The 17,660-nt window shown below is 34.8% G+C and overlaps 1 long non-coding RNA gene across 2 annotated transcripts in view; it reads right to left on the reverse strand.

Annotated features, from left to right (window-relative positions):
* LOC148952922 (uncharacterized) overlaps positions 1-17,660 on the reverse strand; it is a 73,579-nt gene that overhangs the window by 38,059 nt on the left and 17,860 nt on the right. Inside the window, exon 2 of one of the 2 annotated variants that reach the window (XR_016141685.1) lies at positions 6,444-6,650. The exons of the other annotated variant lie outside the window; for it this stretch is intronic. This is a non-coding gene — a long non-coding RNA (uncharacterized LOC148952922). The remainder of the gene's footprint in view (positions 1-6,443; positions 6,651-17,660) is intronic. 2 annotated transcript variants of the gene reach the window in all.

Genomic DNA, 17,660 nt, shown 5'->3' on the forward strand with positions numbered 1-17,660 from the left:
TTGTTGATTATACAATTAAACTAATTAATTGAGCAAATGTGCAAGGGCCGTTATCAATTGAAGCTTAATCGAATGATTTAGAACTGTGGTCCATTTTATTTTCAAGAAAAATAATCCAATTTAATGACATTAAAATATTATTAAATTGAAAGAATTATAAAAGAAATCTGGCTCAGGACTTGCCTTCAATAGCAATAAATACGTCTGAACTCCCAACCCACCCTCTGCATTAAATTCCGTAAATATACATCAGCTTTGAGCGACATACCTGGCATCACCACATGGAGAAGTGTTAATGTACAAATAAAAACGGTATCCTTCTTTAAGTTGCAACTTATTGTTTTCTCTGTTTATATAGAAAACATTATCGTTGCCATTTTCTATAAGAAAAAAACAAACAAAATCAAAATACCACCGTATTAAAATAAATTCACAAACTTTAAAGTTCTAAAAAGTTCGACAGTATAGATAAAATAAAATATAATAGATAAATTGACAAAATAAAATATAAGATAAAATAGATAAAATAAAAATAAAACCATACACTGGTAAAAATACAAATCAACATAGAGGGAAATAAACATATAAGTAGTGAGGCCATGATTACTCTGAAATGGGGCCATATCCACTAACCTATTTCTTTAACAGTTTAATCGGCAGGGACATTTCCGGCAGTTGTTACTATGTAACAGATGTGCCAGGTTTAAGGAAATTTGAAGTCCCTTTGTTGTGTATCCATGGATGCCAGTGTTTATGGAAATACTACCGATCGAATATTGATTATCATTGTCCAATCTTGAATGAACGATTCCAGCTACTATGGCACCCTGCCTTTGTAAAAGCCCTAGAGGTACCAGCAAGGATTCCCTGTCTGAGTTTGTTTCAAAGGTTTATTTAGAAAGTTTAAATAAGAGGTTTTCTTAGGGTTTTACATGCAGGGATTCCCCGTCTTTGCACATAGATACATGTATATCCTTTCTCGTGGTCTTAGAAGGCTCTTAAAGTTTCCTTATTAGTAAAACTGGCCAGGTAGGTTGAATATAGGACAACATCTGTAATTTTTACTGAGAGTCGAATGGACTTGATCATGGAGCCAATTATTGATTTACCTCTTGTAAGGTGACGAAGAGGTGAGAAATGACGAAGTTGGTAAAGCTCTAGAAATTATTCTTTGGCAAGACTGTTACAGTAAAAATTAAACAGATCTTCAAACGATGAAAATACAAGTGTAATTCTTGGTGATTTACCTCCTGTAAGGTGACGAAGAGGTGAGAGGTGACGAAGTTGGTTAAGCTCTAGAAGGCATTCTTGAGCAGGATTATTATAGAAACAATCAAACAGATCGTGGTAGTGAATTTTTCAATCCGCATGTAAAGAAGGTATTGCCGGAATATAGCACTAAGTTCCTTGATAGTCATAGTCCAAACAAGGCTGCATCGGTAAAAAGATCTCAGAACTATTCCCTTCTCATCCCGAGATATTGTACATTGAAAAACACTGTTGGTTTTATTAATGATCTGAAAAAAAATCATGCAAATTTACAATTAACATCCCCGTTGCTCTCTATCCAATTGAAGTTCATCAAGGCAACGATGACAGTACACTTGACACTTTTCTTAAACAATATTCCAATGAAAGTGGAATAAAAGAAATAATCTGTCGGTGATACAGTTTAAATCAATCGAATCACTGACGGTTTTGAAAAGGGGAGCTACTTATGGTCCATTGAGCTTTTTAGAGTGTCAAAAGTCCTACACATTAAACCTGTGACGCATCGTCTATGAGATACCAAATATAACGAGATTATCGGCAGGTTTTATGACTAAGAACTTCAAAGGGTCAAAACCAACAGTGGAATCAATCAGACTGAGAAGATATTAAAGAGTTGCACTCACAGGGGCAAGAGACAGTTACTAGTTCGTTAGCTAGAATGCAACTCTGATTTTGATCCTTGGGTAGCAGTTTAACACAGACAAAACGCTTAATGATTTCTATGTAACATTTATATCCAATGTCTCCGACCCTCTGTATAATGATTTAAATTAAACAAGTGACTTATAGACTAAACTTTTTCCGACCATCAATTCGAGAAGAAATATGAAGCTGTCCTCGCCGATGGTATTCTCAAGAACACATAGGATTATCTAAAAGCTCGCACACAAATTGGAAATGCTTGGACTTTCCAATCTGGAGTGTAAATTAAACGGAATTCTATCCTTCTATCCCAATTCTATCCTTTGATAAATCTTATAGAACCATTTACGAATTGACATTGCAATCCTCTAGACCGAGATTGACCACTATTCCAAAACAGAATAACTGATTGAAAATCTCATTGTATCGCTCACGATGTGAGTATTGTACGAATAGGCACTGTACGTCTAGAGCGCACCTTTGCTGAACCATTGACGGAGAACGGTGCGTTAACTTCATTAAATCAATTTGTAACCTACTTGGAAATCACCCCCGACGGTCGTGTTCTACTAGACTTGGCTCCATGAACACAAATAAAATAATCAACGTATTCATGTTGGACGCATCTATGCTGAAACAAAAACAAATTTGTGTAGCCTCGGATTTCCTCGAACAATTGAAACTGATAAGAATAGCATTATCATTGTTAATAGTAGTCCATCGAACATAAGGATGGTTATGCATCTTACAAAAAACAAGATGGATAGAATTTTTCAATCCTCTTGGCCAACCTACACATTCTACACTCCTCATATCAAGACCTTATTTTTCAGCATTTCCGTAGATAATTCGACCAAATGATTCCATGATAGAAAATACACTTTTCTACCTGTATGATATTGATTTCAGAACCCTAAGAAAAAAAATAATGTAATAATGTTTTTAAGTTTGTTTATTAATAAAAATATATGCACAAAAGAAGACTTTTTCATTTTCTTGAATAGATTTTCTTTAGATTTCTTTTTCTATAGAGAGATGCTCGTTATTGTTGTCATCAACAACGGTAGATCATTCGGACTCACTTTGCATTGATTTTGTAGCAAAAAGTTGGGATCAGATTTCCTACAATACAACGTAACTTCACTTTTATTGTATCTCTTTGAGAAATCAATGATACTTTTTTCATTCATATTGTAAAATTCGCATCTTTCAATTTACTTACTTAATACAATATCTCATATTAAGGTTCCTTCACATTGAATTTCGGCTTTCCGTTCTCCCCTTCACACTGAACTCCGTAAGCCTTCCGTAAGACTCATAACCCTCCGTAAGACCTTACGTTAACGTAACCATAAGTCAAAACGCAATGCTAGAGGTCTGACGGAAGAAGTTGAAAGTATTTCAACTTCTTACATTTACGTTGGAGCAAAATGTAACTTAGATGAGAAAATATTTGAGTTCGCAGAAGCTGGAAAAGGTTATATAGCTCAAAGTACCCTGTTTTCAAGGACAAGCAATTTAAACTAAATTCTTTGGAAAGTCTGAGCCAAGTTTTTCATCAGCAGGAAAGAAAGTAGTAAGTATAGACTGTCTTGATTTGTGGGCCTAGGATAGGCTATACTTTGATAAATATTGCTAGTTTTTTTTTTAATTCTTTTTGGGTTTGAGGTTAAAATAAAACCTTTTGTGGTACAATTAATCATTTAAAATGATATTTAGGACATTAGTTTTGTAACTTAACTCAGGATTTAAAATATTCTTTATGAGGTTGAAGCAAGAATAAATTTAGATTAGGATCTAACCTACTTTGGTACATTTAAATGGATAGTTTGATCTAGCTTCTCAACATCCTCTATAATGAAAAAGATTTAGGATCATTGAGAAAAAATAAGAGTAAGTTAATTTCTTTGGCAATTTAAAAGTTTTATATAGGCTATCTTAGGACCATTAGGGAAGATAAGGTACACTGTCAGAAGCACATGTGATACAGGAAAAGAGCATAAAACAAGGAATCTAATGGTATATTTTTAAGCTTATTAAGCCATTTTCTCCTACAAAGCTGCTGATCTGTAATGCTACCTTGCATTAAACTGCCATTCCCCATGATTGGGTTCACTATGGTCTATTTAAGGCTATTTGTTTTTTCTCAAAATGATAAAACTACAATATTACCTAAGTTTTGATTGGAATAAGTACAAAAATATTACAAGCATCAATGATTTGCAAACTTTTGTTTATAACATAGGCAATAGGTTATATATTTTAAATTATTTTTTTACACCAACACTTTATTTACACTTCCAACATGTGAAAATTATATTTATGGAATTCACAACAGACAGCATATTCACAGTAGGCTACAGCAATATTTACAGTGGTGTTGAAATATATTTGTATGGATTTATTGACACTGATAGATATATCAACTACCAAACATTGCTAAGAATTTAAATGAAGGATAAAACCATTTAGTAAAAAGATTTGAGTGACATAGTTTGAAATAATATTTGGTAATTATATCCATGTAATGTGTAATCTTTAAGAACTTTGTCAGAAAGGAAGGAAAATGTCATAGAAAAACATGAACTTTGAAATAAAGAAAAAAAAGAGAATAGTAAATACAATGTCATCATTTCCCCAAACACCTGTGTGTGGAAGGTCTTCAAGTAAAAGTTGATTTTGACTAACTTTAGTTGGACCCAAAGAAACCTTAAAATTTGATACAAACACAACAAATTGTATTGTATTTAAAAGCTTCAAATCAGGACACTGAATATGCATGGTATTTTGGCCCATCACCAACATGTTTTAAGTGACACTCAACTTTGATAAGCAAATGGAAATACAGTAGAGTCTATTGAGTATTTGTGAATCGAGGTATTATAGTAGTAAAGAAATGATATTAATTCAGTTATTACCCTAACAAATGTTGTATAATTGGGTGTAGGCAAAGTACTTGTTTCAATAAATTTGATTTAAGGCACAGTAAATTTTATTTCTTTTCTAAGTGACCCTTGACTTTCTGTGGTTCAAAAATTCTTTTTTTGTTGCTCCATAGAATTAATTATCTATGGAGTTCGTGCTATTGAGGAGAAAAATTAACTAAATCTCCACAATATATTTTATGTAAAAGCTGCAATAAAAATTGGGCTATAAAATTAGTATGTTTAAAGTTTAAAAATTGAAAAATTTAGTAATCATTGTGTTTTTTTCTAGTTAATGAGCTTATGGAAAGAAGGGAGCTTGACAACCTGAGAGACCACTATGTCTACCTAAAGAAAAAAAGGGAGATCTACAAGTGGATCTGGTGCTATTATAAGCTTAAGGCCAGAAAACCAAAATTTTGTAAAAAGAATGAACTTACTTTCTGAACATATAATTGAAAGGAACCATAAGACAAAAGGGAACACTGTTCAAGATGAGAATATATCAGTGGACATTTATTCAGAGTGTGCAGGGGTGCCCACAATATAACTATGCTGAAGTGAATGATGCTGATTTTATTACCCTTAGTGAAGAAATTCTCATTAACAATCAAACAGATATCCAAAGTTCCCAAGCTTCTAGTAGGCAACAAATCTATGCATCAACAAGCCAAAATAAAACTCATAATAGAACAAAGACAGGGTCTAGAGATCAAACAGACCTGAAGGAACAGCAAGCAATTGAAAAAAAAAGAAGCAATGAACAGCATGATCTGCAGTGGTACTTTCTACAATCACTGTTATCTCATCTGAATAAAGAACCGGATGACTCAAAATTAGAGTTGCAGATGGAGATCATGAAGGCAGTTAAAAAATACTTTAATCATTCAGTGTATTTTTAGTTTATAGACGAACTTAATAAAGCTTTTTTTCTCTATTTAAGGTAAGCATTAAATTATATGAAAAAAATGTCTAGTAGGTCTAAAAAAAATAAATATTCCAGCAATATGAATAATTAATAATAATAACACTAGTACCAGAGTAAAAACATGATATAAAAAAATACTTTTGACATTTCTATGGCTTTGTTTTGAAATGTAGTAACTGGTTCTAGATTTCTTTGAAAAAAAATCTAATAGCTATAATTAGGTGTTTTAATTCAATGGGATATGGTGAAAAACAATGTAAAGAGACGCTTTTTAACATAAAGCCATTAAAAATGTGTAAGAAGACATGCCTGCCATGAAACTGAAACTAAAGAAAAAAATAAACAGATTTAGAGAAATTTGGAAACTGCCATGCAGTGTCCTTTCCCTTTGCCAGTGTTCACTTCAAGAGGTTAAAAAAAAAGCCTGAAGCCCCTCTAAAATGGCATCAGATCAAAATGAAAAGTATACTGATGGAGTCAGTATGGTCAAAAACCTAGAAAAAGGAAATCACAGCCCCCTTCCTTACACAACAAGGGAAACCACTTTTTTGCATGGGTAGCGCTAAAAATTGACGTTGCAGTGTGAAGGGAAGACTTTCGATGTGAAGGAACATAAACGTAAGACCCGTAAGATGAAACGTAACAGCCTTAGGACTAAACGTAACGTAAAGTCTTACGTTTTCAATGTGAAGGAACCTTTAAGTTCTCAAATGGAGAGTCGCTCTCTGTAACTGTCAAAGAGAAATCGGTAGGCTTGTAATAATAATAAGCTATTGTCTTCACAACGATGACGTAGAAACCATGCTCTCTTGTTGTTCCAGAAATTAAAGTCCAGACCAGCTTCTTCCTTCCAAAACAATTTCAAACCAAGACGAAGCCATTCTCTTAAAAATAAAATAAAAGTTCGTTTATGGTTTTTCTAATTATATCAGGAGAGATATTGTCCCACGGACCATACTTATAACAATGAGACTTGTAGCATAGAAATCTCATAGTATGAGAGTCCTAAACTTCTTAAACAAAGGAATAACAATTCTTTATTTAAACTGCATATCCTTTGTGTAGTCTACACGGATTGCAGAAAATACACTTTTCATCATTTCCATCTGCAAAATAGTGGATATGTGCAGAAATTTTTTTTTCACTATTGACTCTCACACTGTACATAACAAACTAACTTGCGCAACAAGAAAAAATATCATTTTACATCGAGTGCCCGCTGAAGATGATCACCTATCGGTTCCTTAGAGAGAGAGGGGGGGGGGCTAATTAAAAGTCCAGGTAATGTTCACGCAAATGTATAATGCTGTTTTTTCTATCTCGATTAGCACATCAATAAAATAAGTAAACGCTTTGGGAGCAGGACACTAAAGTCTCATACAATAGCTCAAGAATAAAGAGCCCTATTTCATGACTGACAACCTTTCTTCCGCACTGACAACCTTTGAAACTCATGATTAGAGTCAACCATTTCTCCAAAGTAACAAGATTTTGTATGATTATTTGTCTGTTGACTTCATTCGTGTAAATTGACTCTCACACTGCATACGAAAAAAAAAATCTGCTCCACCGAGTACTTTCTTAAGGAGATCACCTGTTGGTTCTCCAGAGAAACGGGTGAGGAGTACACAAGTGATAATCAAATAAAAATTCTATCCAGAAAAAACTTTCATGATCTAAGAAACATTTTAATTTTCCAAAAATTGTAGCAATAGAATAACACGTACATTTTACTCTTTTTTCAAATAGCATTTCAACTTGTTTTAACGTCGTTCCTTACTTTCAGTTAAAAAACTTGTTTCTCTTATGTAATTTCTGAACGTTTTTGAATTAATGCAGCTTTGATTTTGGCTCACCGTACATAAATAATTAGATTGAAATTGGCATATTAATTTTATTGTTTTGGCTAAATGGTTTTCTCGAAATTTTTTTATGACGTAACTTACGAATTAATTTACGTAACGAACTTCTATATTTGTATGTTTTCATAACGTATATTAGGGAGTTTACCCCTAGGCAATACCTCACTCTTTACGCTAAAGTTCGAATTGTGTTCGAATCACAAACCCCTGAATCACAAAGGCCGGTTAATTAGAACAGATAGCTCTATTGAAAGTACTAAAAAAAAACTTTAGCGTAAAGGGCGAGGTATTGACTAGGGGGCGAACCCCTCCATATACGTAATAATTTCTGTTTTTTTTAAATTATAATTTTGCTTGTTTTTTTTATCTAATTTCTGATCTTTTTTAAATAATGCTGGGAAATCCGGCGCCCCTTCATAAAAATGTCCCTTCCCCCACGGAAGCATCTTTCATGGAAAGAACCTGCCCCGACCCCCCCCCCCACCCCCACCACCAGAAAAAAATCCCTCCTAAAACGTCTGTATACTTCCCATTAACCAATACTATATATAAACAATGGTCAGTAGTCCAAAACTTGCAGCCCTTCCCCCGGGAACTGTGGGGGATTAAGTCATCCTCAAATACATATTTATTAGATTTTCGACAATTTTGAAAAAAATGGATATCTTAAAATTTTGATTGGATGACTTTGGAAAAACAATGAGTGTGGGAGGGGGCCAAGTTGCCCCCTCTATTTTGGCTCAAAATAGAGCCAAGGGCCAAGCTCTATTTTGTAGCCATCTTCTTTTAGTGCCTCTGGGTCTTTGTCCTCTTTTTCCCCCTTAGTGTCTATGTTTTCAAGGCACAGCCAATTCAACATTTTATTTTTCCCCTCTTCCTTACATCTATCTTTCGTCCACTATGTACAAGAATTAAGAGCACCAGGTATATGCCACTGTTCTTGATTTTATTTATTACTAAAATTCCTGTGGGCAAATGGCCTATCATGCTAATCTTCAGTTACTGGCTTCAGTATATTAAGCCATTTTAAGGGGTTGTGATCTGTCACTATTGTAAATTTTCGTCCATATACATATTAGTCCAGTTTTTTTACCGCATAAGTTATCACAAGCTATTCTTTTCCATTTTTACTACAATTTAATTTTGCTTTTGATAATTTCCTTGATTTAAATGTGATTGGATAGTCCGCATTTTAAAAATTTTGCGATAAAACTGCCACTAATCTGTAATCTGAACTCTCAGTTTGTTGCACACATGGTAAGAACAAATCTGGATTTTTGAGCATCCTCTCGCTACAAAGAGTCTCTTTCTGTGTATCAAATGCTTTTTGTTCAATTTGTGACCATTTAACGGGGTCTACGGCCCCCTTCCTTTTTAACTCCGTCAAAGGTGTAGCCATCGTTGCAAAATTTGGTATGAATTTTTTATAATATCCTGCCAACCCTAAAAATTACCGAACTTTTTTCTTTGTGGTCGGAACTGCAGCTTTTCTAATTTTTTTTCCCCCTTAATGGGGCTATTATACCGTTTCCTATTTTGTGTCCCAGGTATTCTGTCTGTGTCTGTACTAATTTACATTTTTCTACATTCAAAGTTAGTCCTGCTCTCCTCAGACTGGTCAATACTTGTTCCATGTGTATTAGATGTTCATTGAACTAGTTCGAAAATAGTATAATATCATCCAAGTAGGCTCTTGTATATGGTAAGGAATTTAAAATATAATCTACTAGCCTTTGGAATGTTGCTGGTGCCCCTTTTAGTCCGAATGGCATGTACCTAAGTAGTAAGCGCCCAATTCGTTGAAAACCTACACGCAAACCTACGCTTGAGGCATGGATATGTGTGTAGGTTTTCAACGAATTGGGGTTACCAGGGTCATTTGCAAAGAGGTACCGTTTCTATAGATGGTATAGCAATTTGAAATATCATATGGAATTTGCTTGAAGCTATATACTTTGCGTACGCCCCCTGTACCTAACAGGTTGGGTATAATCTGTTTTGCTTCAAGTTTTTTTTGACACAATAAACTGAATTTCTATTTCATGATATACAAGTTTTTTTTTAGGTTAAATCCGTGTCGGAAAAACCAGGGTATCTTTTTAGTTGACAATTATTTTTTGTACATATTCAAATTTCAAATTAGATTCCCCAACACTTTTGAATAGTTTATTGAACATAGCACAACTGACATTTTTGCAAACTTTTACTTAGAAAATGGATAATTCAAAGCAATTTCTGGTGAGTAGACATTTTCTCATTATTATAATAAAAAAGAAATTGTCTTGTCATTAAGTTAAGGAATAAATTCTTTCCTTAAAATATAAATAATGGTACTTATATAATTTTAATCCTATTGTTTTTAGGTGGTGAAAACACTAAATAATTCTCTTATATGTTGAAACTTACGGTGGCTTTTTTTTTTTTTTTTTTTTTTTTTTAGGGATGTTTTTGAAAATACTTCCAGGCCAGTCTGCATTTACGATGTGATTTTTATCATGATCAGTTAACCTTTTTAGGGATGTTTTTGAAAAAGTGCTTAGCTCTCGATCGGTAATTTGGGGTTAGAATAAAATGTTAATTCATTTAATGTATTAATTGTTACAAAAGCTTCCCTTTTAGAGTTTCGGTTTGTTCCTTACTTATAGTTCGCTACCATGTACTGCTGGAAAATGTATTTCAGTGATATTTTTAGATCATAGTAGCCTAATGATTCTTTTAGTCTTTAGAAGAAGAAGAACCAAAACAATTTAGAATCTATTACGACTTCTTTCATCTTCGATAAGTGCGTGGATAAAAATTCTAATTGGCATTTTTTGTTTTTAATTCACAAAAGGGTTGGTTTAAGTGTTCTTTTACAAGATACTCAGACAGGAAGGATGGGGTACATAGACAGGGAGTAGGGCTCACCTAATGATGCTTTTAGTCTTTAGAAGAAGAACCAAAACAATTCAGAATATATGCTGCTTACCTTAGTTTAAGAGATGAAAATCATTCTAAAAAATCTAAATTTGTAACAATGAGTATTTTATTTTGATAATAAAGGAAAATATAAATATTTATTTAATTGAAAAAAAAAATGTTTTACACTACTTTAAATGCCTAAAATAAACTGAATTATTTTCCAAACCCAAAATGCATTTTTTTTTTCATGCTAAATTTTACTATTTTTTTTCAAGGAAGTGGACCCGTGCAATAACCCCCCTTCTTAAAATAAGGCAAGATATCGCGAATGTATATTAATGCAATCTGCAAGACCATAAATTATCAAATTCTCTGGTAGAATTACACATGATCTGGACCAGCCAATGGCAGCCAATCTTATAGTGGCAGGGTCCTCTGACCCCAGTGTTAGCTCCATGCCAACTGGAAGGAACATGAAAAGGGGATGGACTGCTTCATATAATACCTCAGCTCAGCCTACTGAAGATTGTGGGCTTGACCCCACTCAAGTTTTGTCAAGGAGTTCAGATATAGAAGCCCAGTCAGAATTTGTAAGTATATACATCATTTTTTTTTCTATCCATATTTTCAAAAATAAGATAAATTTTTTCAGGGGCGTATCTTTTGATGAGTAAAACTTAAAATTTATTTCTAAGAACTATTTCATTTTCTTTCATTTACCAAATTAGCTGGTATATATATAAAGGAGTGCTTACCATGCATTTCTATAACAAAAAAAAACCTTACCACATAACTAATAACATAGATGAAATAAAAATAAATATTTACAATATTAATTTTAGAAAAAAACTAACTATTTGAAAAAAAAAAAAAAAAAAAAACGATTTTATGCTTAACAGTTTACAAGCACTTTTAAACTGGTATTTTTGCGCTAAGCCATTTGCATGCATCCGCTACTTATCAGATCACCCATCGCTTTTTAATCCGATTTGAATTCTAAGTGGGTCTCTTGCAAAGTGGACTTTAAATAACAGGATGTCTATCTTCGATAAGCAATTAACACAGGAAAAAAGGTAATTGACTCAGTGATATTAGCGTGATACTCTCAGTCAGAGCATCGGCAAATGTACACTCTAAACGTACATTCCCTGTTCGTACTATGGTCATATCCTGAGTGCCTGACAAGTCCAAAACAATAACCACATGATTTTTTTAAAATATTGAATCGGTTATTCCATTTTCAAATAGTTGAGAGTCATGATCTAGAGATTGCATGGTCAACTCGTACAGAGTTCTATAGGATTTTTTGTCAAATGATAGAGTGTACAGTGGAATACCATTTACTTTGCACACATGACTAGATAGACCGAAAAATTTAAAATCATGGGGGGATTCAGTCCAGGATCCAACGGTAGTGCCACTCTTCACAAAGGCCACAACCAATTTTGATGGGATTTCTCCATTGATAAAAGATGAATCGCTATAGCTACGAGAACCGGTGGCAATTTGACGTTGATTGGTGATTGTATGGGGGAAAAGAAGTTTAATGTTGTTATCATTGGCTTTTAAATTTTCCGCTGCCAATACAACAGAGCCCATAACCATCTTTTTTTGAACATGGAGAATTGTCGATGTGATAATAACATTTGCATCGGGTACTGGAGGACGTGTTTTTCTCATAATGAAATTTGCTGGGGCCAGCTGTAGCTTTATATCAATATTGACATTGGGAGGTAGCCATTGGGATATATTGAATATCTCATGATTTAATTTTCCAACTTGATGATACTCCTGGGTCACTGCAGTAGTCAACTCACCGTCAGTATCAACACCTGTTCGATATTCATAGCCCAGCGATTGCCCTCTCGTCTCATTTTACGCCTTTGGCTTCATCCTCCAAAATGTTATTTAACTTTCATAGTTTTAAAGATCTCTGCTAGTTCTTACCAATCCTTCGTCCATGAACACATTAATTTTCTTAGAGAGGTTTGTTAGAAGGCATTTTTCATAGGAGGGACAACCACTAGCATGTGAAGTTGTATTCTTTGACTTTTTCTTCACCACGGCATTTAAATCAATAAATAATGATGATAAGTCAATGAAATAGTCATCATTTGAAAATATTTGAAAGTGTATATTGTCCGAGAGGGGTTGTTGAGGATGAAATTGTTCATAGTAGCCATACTTGACGCTGACATCTACATTTTCAGCATTGATTAGATTCAATGAGGACCTGATTGATGGATATGATTCCTTGTGGGGGAGATAAGTCATCTTATGAGAAGAAATCCTTCTTTGATCTAACAATCTTTTTCTTTTTCTTCTTCTGTTGCTTATTGGACTTCGTTGTTTTATTTCTCAAAGTCCTTGTTGATGTCCTTTGCTTCCTGCCTGGGTGGAGACTGATGAGTGAATGACGCGAACGCATCCTTTTCAATCCCTCCCCATTTTGTCGAGATTTTAATTGTTCGCCAACGGCTCTTGCTGAAGATCTAATATTTTCCTTAACACTCTCCTTGAAATTCTTGCCCGACCCCCAGTCCTGTAGTGCTGAGGCAGCAAAATTCGATGCAGCAGACACAAGATATTTTTTGGCAAGGGGTAGCGCAAAGCAAAATAGCTTAGCAAACCAGCTACCAAGACCATAGCCAGACATTGTAGTACGACCCTTGTAGTAGCCTAATCCATTGCCTATTTGACGTGGACTCAAAGCACCAACATAACATTCAATATCGGGGCAGACAAATGGAATTCTTCTATTGTTCATTTTTTAGGTGATTGTACCGTCGTCGTTGACAATGGGTTGAAAATGACATTCAATCACTGCTAAGCCTTTTTAAATTGCTAGAGAATCACCTAATTCGGTTCTTAGTGTTAACTGACAGAGTTCCAAATAGGAAGTGTTTACGTGAATATACTGAAGATGCTTTATATTGTAGTGGTGAACATGTTGTTGGCTGGTTTTTCTTTCAAGAACTCGTAGGAGGGGAACATTTGAATTACAAACCCGAAATGTTTCCACAAATGAAGGGTAGAAAAATATACAATTGTCCGTGGAGAAGGCATGTGGGTAGTCAGCAAAAATGAAATTAGTGTTTCCAGCACTTCTATCATTGATTATATTGAGCTTAAAGCCAAGAACGTCCTTCAGGTTATCATTGAGAATAACCTTTTCATTGGCAATGGGTGAACCAATGTAGATCTTACCCTCCGCCTTGGAGGAGCTGAAACGAAAAGTTCCTTTTTTATGATCGGAGATTCTTTTGTTTAGATTACAACATAAACAATTGTTACACGCGAGCTCTTTAGTGTGAAATTCAGTTTATGGGTCATAAGATATATTATGGGTTTTAATGTTCTCTTTATAACCAAGGGGGGCCCTTCCATCCGAGGGTATAATTTTTATTTCCTTTTTACTATCATTTCTCAAGATGTCGTTGGTCTATTTGAGACTACAATCGACAAGAGCCACTTCATATGCACCTTCAAATTTGACGGCGGGGGAGAGTTTTGTCCAAAAATCACTTGTCGTATTCAAGTCATTGTAGAGAGGATCGGAAACTTTGGACATTAAAGTTATGTAAAAATCATTGGGCATTGCCAATATCTTCAACACCGATCCAAGAATCAAAATCAGAGTTGTCTGCTAACCACCAAACAAGTAACTGTTTCTTACCCCAACGAGTATGAGTCTTTAATATCTTTTCAATTTGATAGATTTCACTGGCATTTTTAACTTTTTGTAGTTGATAGTCATAAATGCCGCCGAGAATCTCCTCATCTATGGTATCATGCAGGCAATAAGTTTTCGGTCTAGTCTCTAGGATTTTTGCCACCTTAAAAAGTTATGTGGACCAGAAGTAATTCACCTTTTCAAAAACATTAGTTTTTCTATTAATTCGAACGGTATCACAAACATTGAATTTATTTTTCATCTTCTTGACTGACGACGATTCATTGGAATACTGTTTAAGAAAGGTGTCAATTGTATCATGATCAAACTGATGAACTTCCGTTGGCGTAGAGTTTGACAATGATCGATGAGCTCGTTGATTATAAATCAACATGATTTTATCAAGATCATGAATAAAAGCCGATGTATTTTTCAATGTACAATATCTTGAAATTAAAAGTCGAATAGCTCTTATCAATCGTTCGGCCAATGCAGCCTTTATAGGACTGTGACTATGATAGAGCAGTGTACTATATTTCTCTAGTACTTTTGCAACATGGGGATTAACAAATTCACTACCGCGATCCGTTGATCCGTAGATCCGTAGATCCGTATCCGTAGATCCGTAGACCCTATGATTGGCCACCACCACCAGGTGATCAAGAACAAATTCAAAAAATCAATTGGATGGATTATCCATATGTTGAATTACCCTACGAGGAGCTCACCTGCATGAATGATTTATGTCGTACTATCAATAAAAGAATTTCTGCTCGTAAAAAAGGAGCTTTTCATTTCAACTATTCAAAGGAGGAGGGTAAGATCTAAATTTGTTCACCTATTGCCAATGAAAAAATTATTCTCAATGATAACTTAAAGGACGTTCTTGGCTTTAAGCTCAATATAATCTATGGTAGAAGTGCTGGAAACACTTATTTCATTTTTGCTGACTACCCACCTGCCTTCTCCACGGACACTTGTATATTTCACTACGCTTTATTTGTGGAAACATCTCGGGTTGGTAATTCAAATGTTCCCCTCCTACGAGTTCTTGAACGAAAAACCAACCAAGAACATGTTCACCACTACAATATAAAGCATTTTCAGTATATTCCCGTAAACACTTCCTATTTGGAACTCTGTCAGTTAACACTAAGAACCGAATTAGGTGATTCTCTAGCAATTTCAAAAGGCTTAGCAGTGATTAAATGTCATTTTCGACCCATTGTCAACGACGACGATACAATCACCTAAAAAATGAACAATAGAAGAATTCCATTTGTCCGCCCCGATATTGACTGTTATGTTTTTGCTTTGAGTCCATGTCAAATAAGATATGGATTGAACTATTGCAAGAGGCATATTACAATGTCTGGCTCTGCTCTTGGTATTCAGTCTGCATTGCTATTTTGGTCTGTACTATCTCCAGCCAGACAATATCTTGTAAATGCTTCTTCGACTTTTGTTGCCTCAACATTACAGGACTGGGGGTGGGGCAAGAATATCAAGGAGGGTGTTAAGGAAAATATTAGGTCTTCAGCAAGAGCTGTTGGTGAACAATTAAAATCTCGACAAAATGGGGAGGGATTGAAAAGAATGCATTCGCGTCATTCACTCATCAGTCTCCACCCAGGCAGGAAGCAAAGAACATCAACAAGGACTTTGAGAAATAAAACAACGAAGACCAATAAGCAGCAGAAGAAGAAGAAAAAGAAAAGATTGTTAGATCAAAGAAGGATTTCTTCTCTTAAGATGACTTATCTCCCCCACAAGGAATCATATCCATCAATTAGTTCCTCATTGAATTTATTCAATGCTGAAAATGTTGATGTCAGCTTCAAGTATGGCTACTATTAACAAGTTCATCCCCAACAACCCCTCTCGGGGAATATACACTTTCAAATATTTTCTAATGAAGATTATTTCATTCATTTGTCATCAAAATTTATTGATTTAAATCTCTTGCTGACGAAAAAGTCAGATGATACAACTCCAAATACCGGTGATGGTCTCTCCTATGAAAGATGTATTCTATACAATCTATTCAAACAAATTAATGTATTTATTAATGGAACATTGGTGAGCACTAGCAATAATTTATCGAACTATGCAAGCTACATACAATTTATGATGATGACGCCAAAGGCGTACAAAGAGATGAGAGGACAATCGCTGGGCTATGAATATCGAACAGGTGTTGATACTGACGGTGAGTTGACTACTGCAGTGACCCAGGAGTATCATCTAGTTGGAAAATTAAATCATGAGATATTCAATATATCCCAATGGCTACCTCACAATGTCAAGATTGACATAAATTTACAGATGGCACCATCGAATTTCATTTTGAGAAAAACACTTCCTGCAGCACCCGATGAAAATGTCATTATCACATCGGCAATTCTCCACGTTCGAAAACAACAAGTTATGAGCTCTGTTGCATTGGCAGTGGAAAGGCTAAGAGCCAATGGTAACAACATTAAACGTCTTGTCCCCCATACAATCACCAATCAATGTCACAGTGCCACCGGCTCTTGTAGCTATAGCGATTCATCATGTATGAATGGAGCAATTTCTTCAAAATTGGTTTTTGCCTTTGTTAAAAAGAACAGCTCGATTGGGTCCTGGATTGAATCATTCAACAATTTTATTTTTGTCGGTGTATACAATCTTGAGCGTTAGGTGAATAGTTTTTCGCTATACACTTTATCATTTGACAAAAAATCCCATTGAACTTTTTACGAGTTGACTATGCAATCCCTAGATCATGACTCTCAACTATTTGAAATTGGAATAACCGATTCAATGTTTTCAAAAAATCATGGGGTTATTGTTTTGGACTTGTCAGGCACACAGGATATAACCATAGTACTAACCGGGAATTTACGCTTAGAGTGTACATTTGCCGATGCTCTGACTGAGAGTATCACGCTAATATCACTGAGTCAATTTGAAACCTATTGGGAAATCCCGCCCGACGGCAGTGTTCTAATAGATCTTGCACCCTGAACACAAATCAAATAATCAATGCATTGAGTATGGATCCTGACATGTCCCAGTTCAAGTCCTATTGCATACCTTCGGACTTCATTGAAAAAATTCCAAGTGTTAACAATACCGTAATAATTGTTAATAGCAGTCCATCGACTTTGACGACCGGTCAGTGGCTAGGCATCTTTCAAACAGCAAAGAATATTGAATTTGTTGATCCTCTTGGCCGATTGTATACATTTTACGCATAATACATCAGCAACTGTATTGAAAGCTTGGGAAATACTATTATTAAAAATCTGCGAATAGTACAGAATTTAGTAACTTATGACATACGGCGTTATTGAGCTACTCTTTTTCATGTTAAGATGTCGTGGGTCTACCTACAAGCAGTTTCTCGACATCTACGTTGACTTACCTCGATTGAACGACTTTCTAGTGGAGAATATACTTACAAGTGTATCTAA

Source organism: Artemia sp. Qi Xiang Cuo, chromosome 4, assembly GCF_049724085.1.
Source record: "Artemia sp. Qi Xiang Cuo chromosome 4, ASM4972408v1, whole genome shotgun sequence".
In the NCBI taxonomy this organism is placed as follows: Eukaryota; Metazoa; Arthropoda; class Branchiopoda; order Anostraca; family Artemiidae; genus Artemia; species Artemia sp. Qi Xiang Cuo.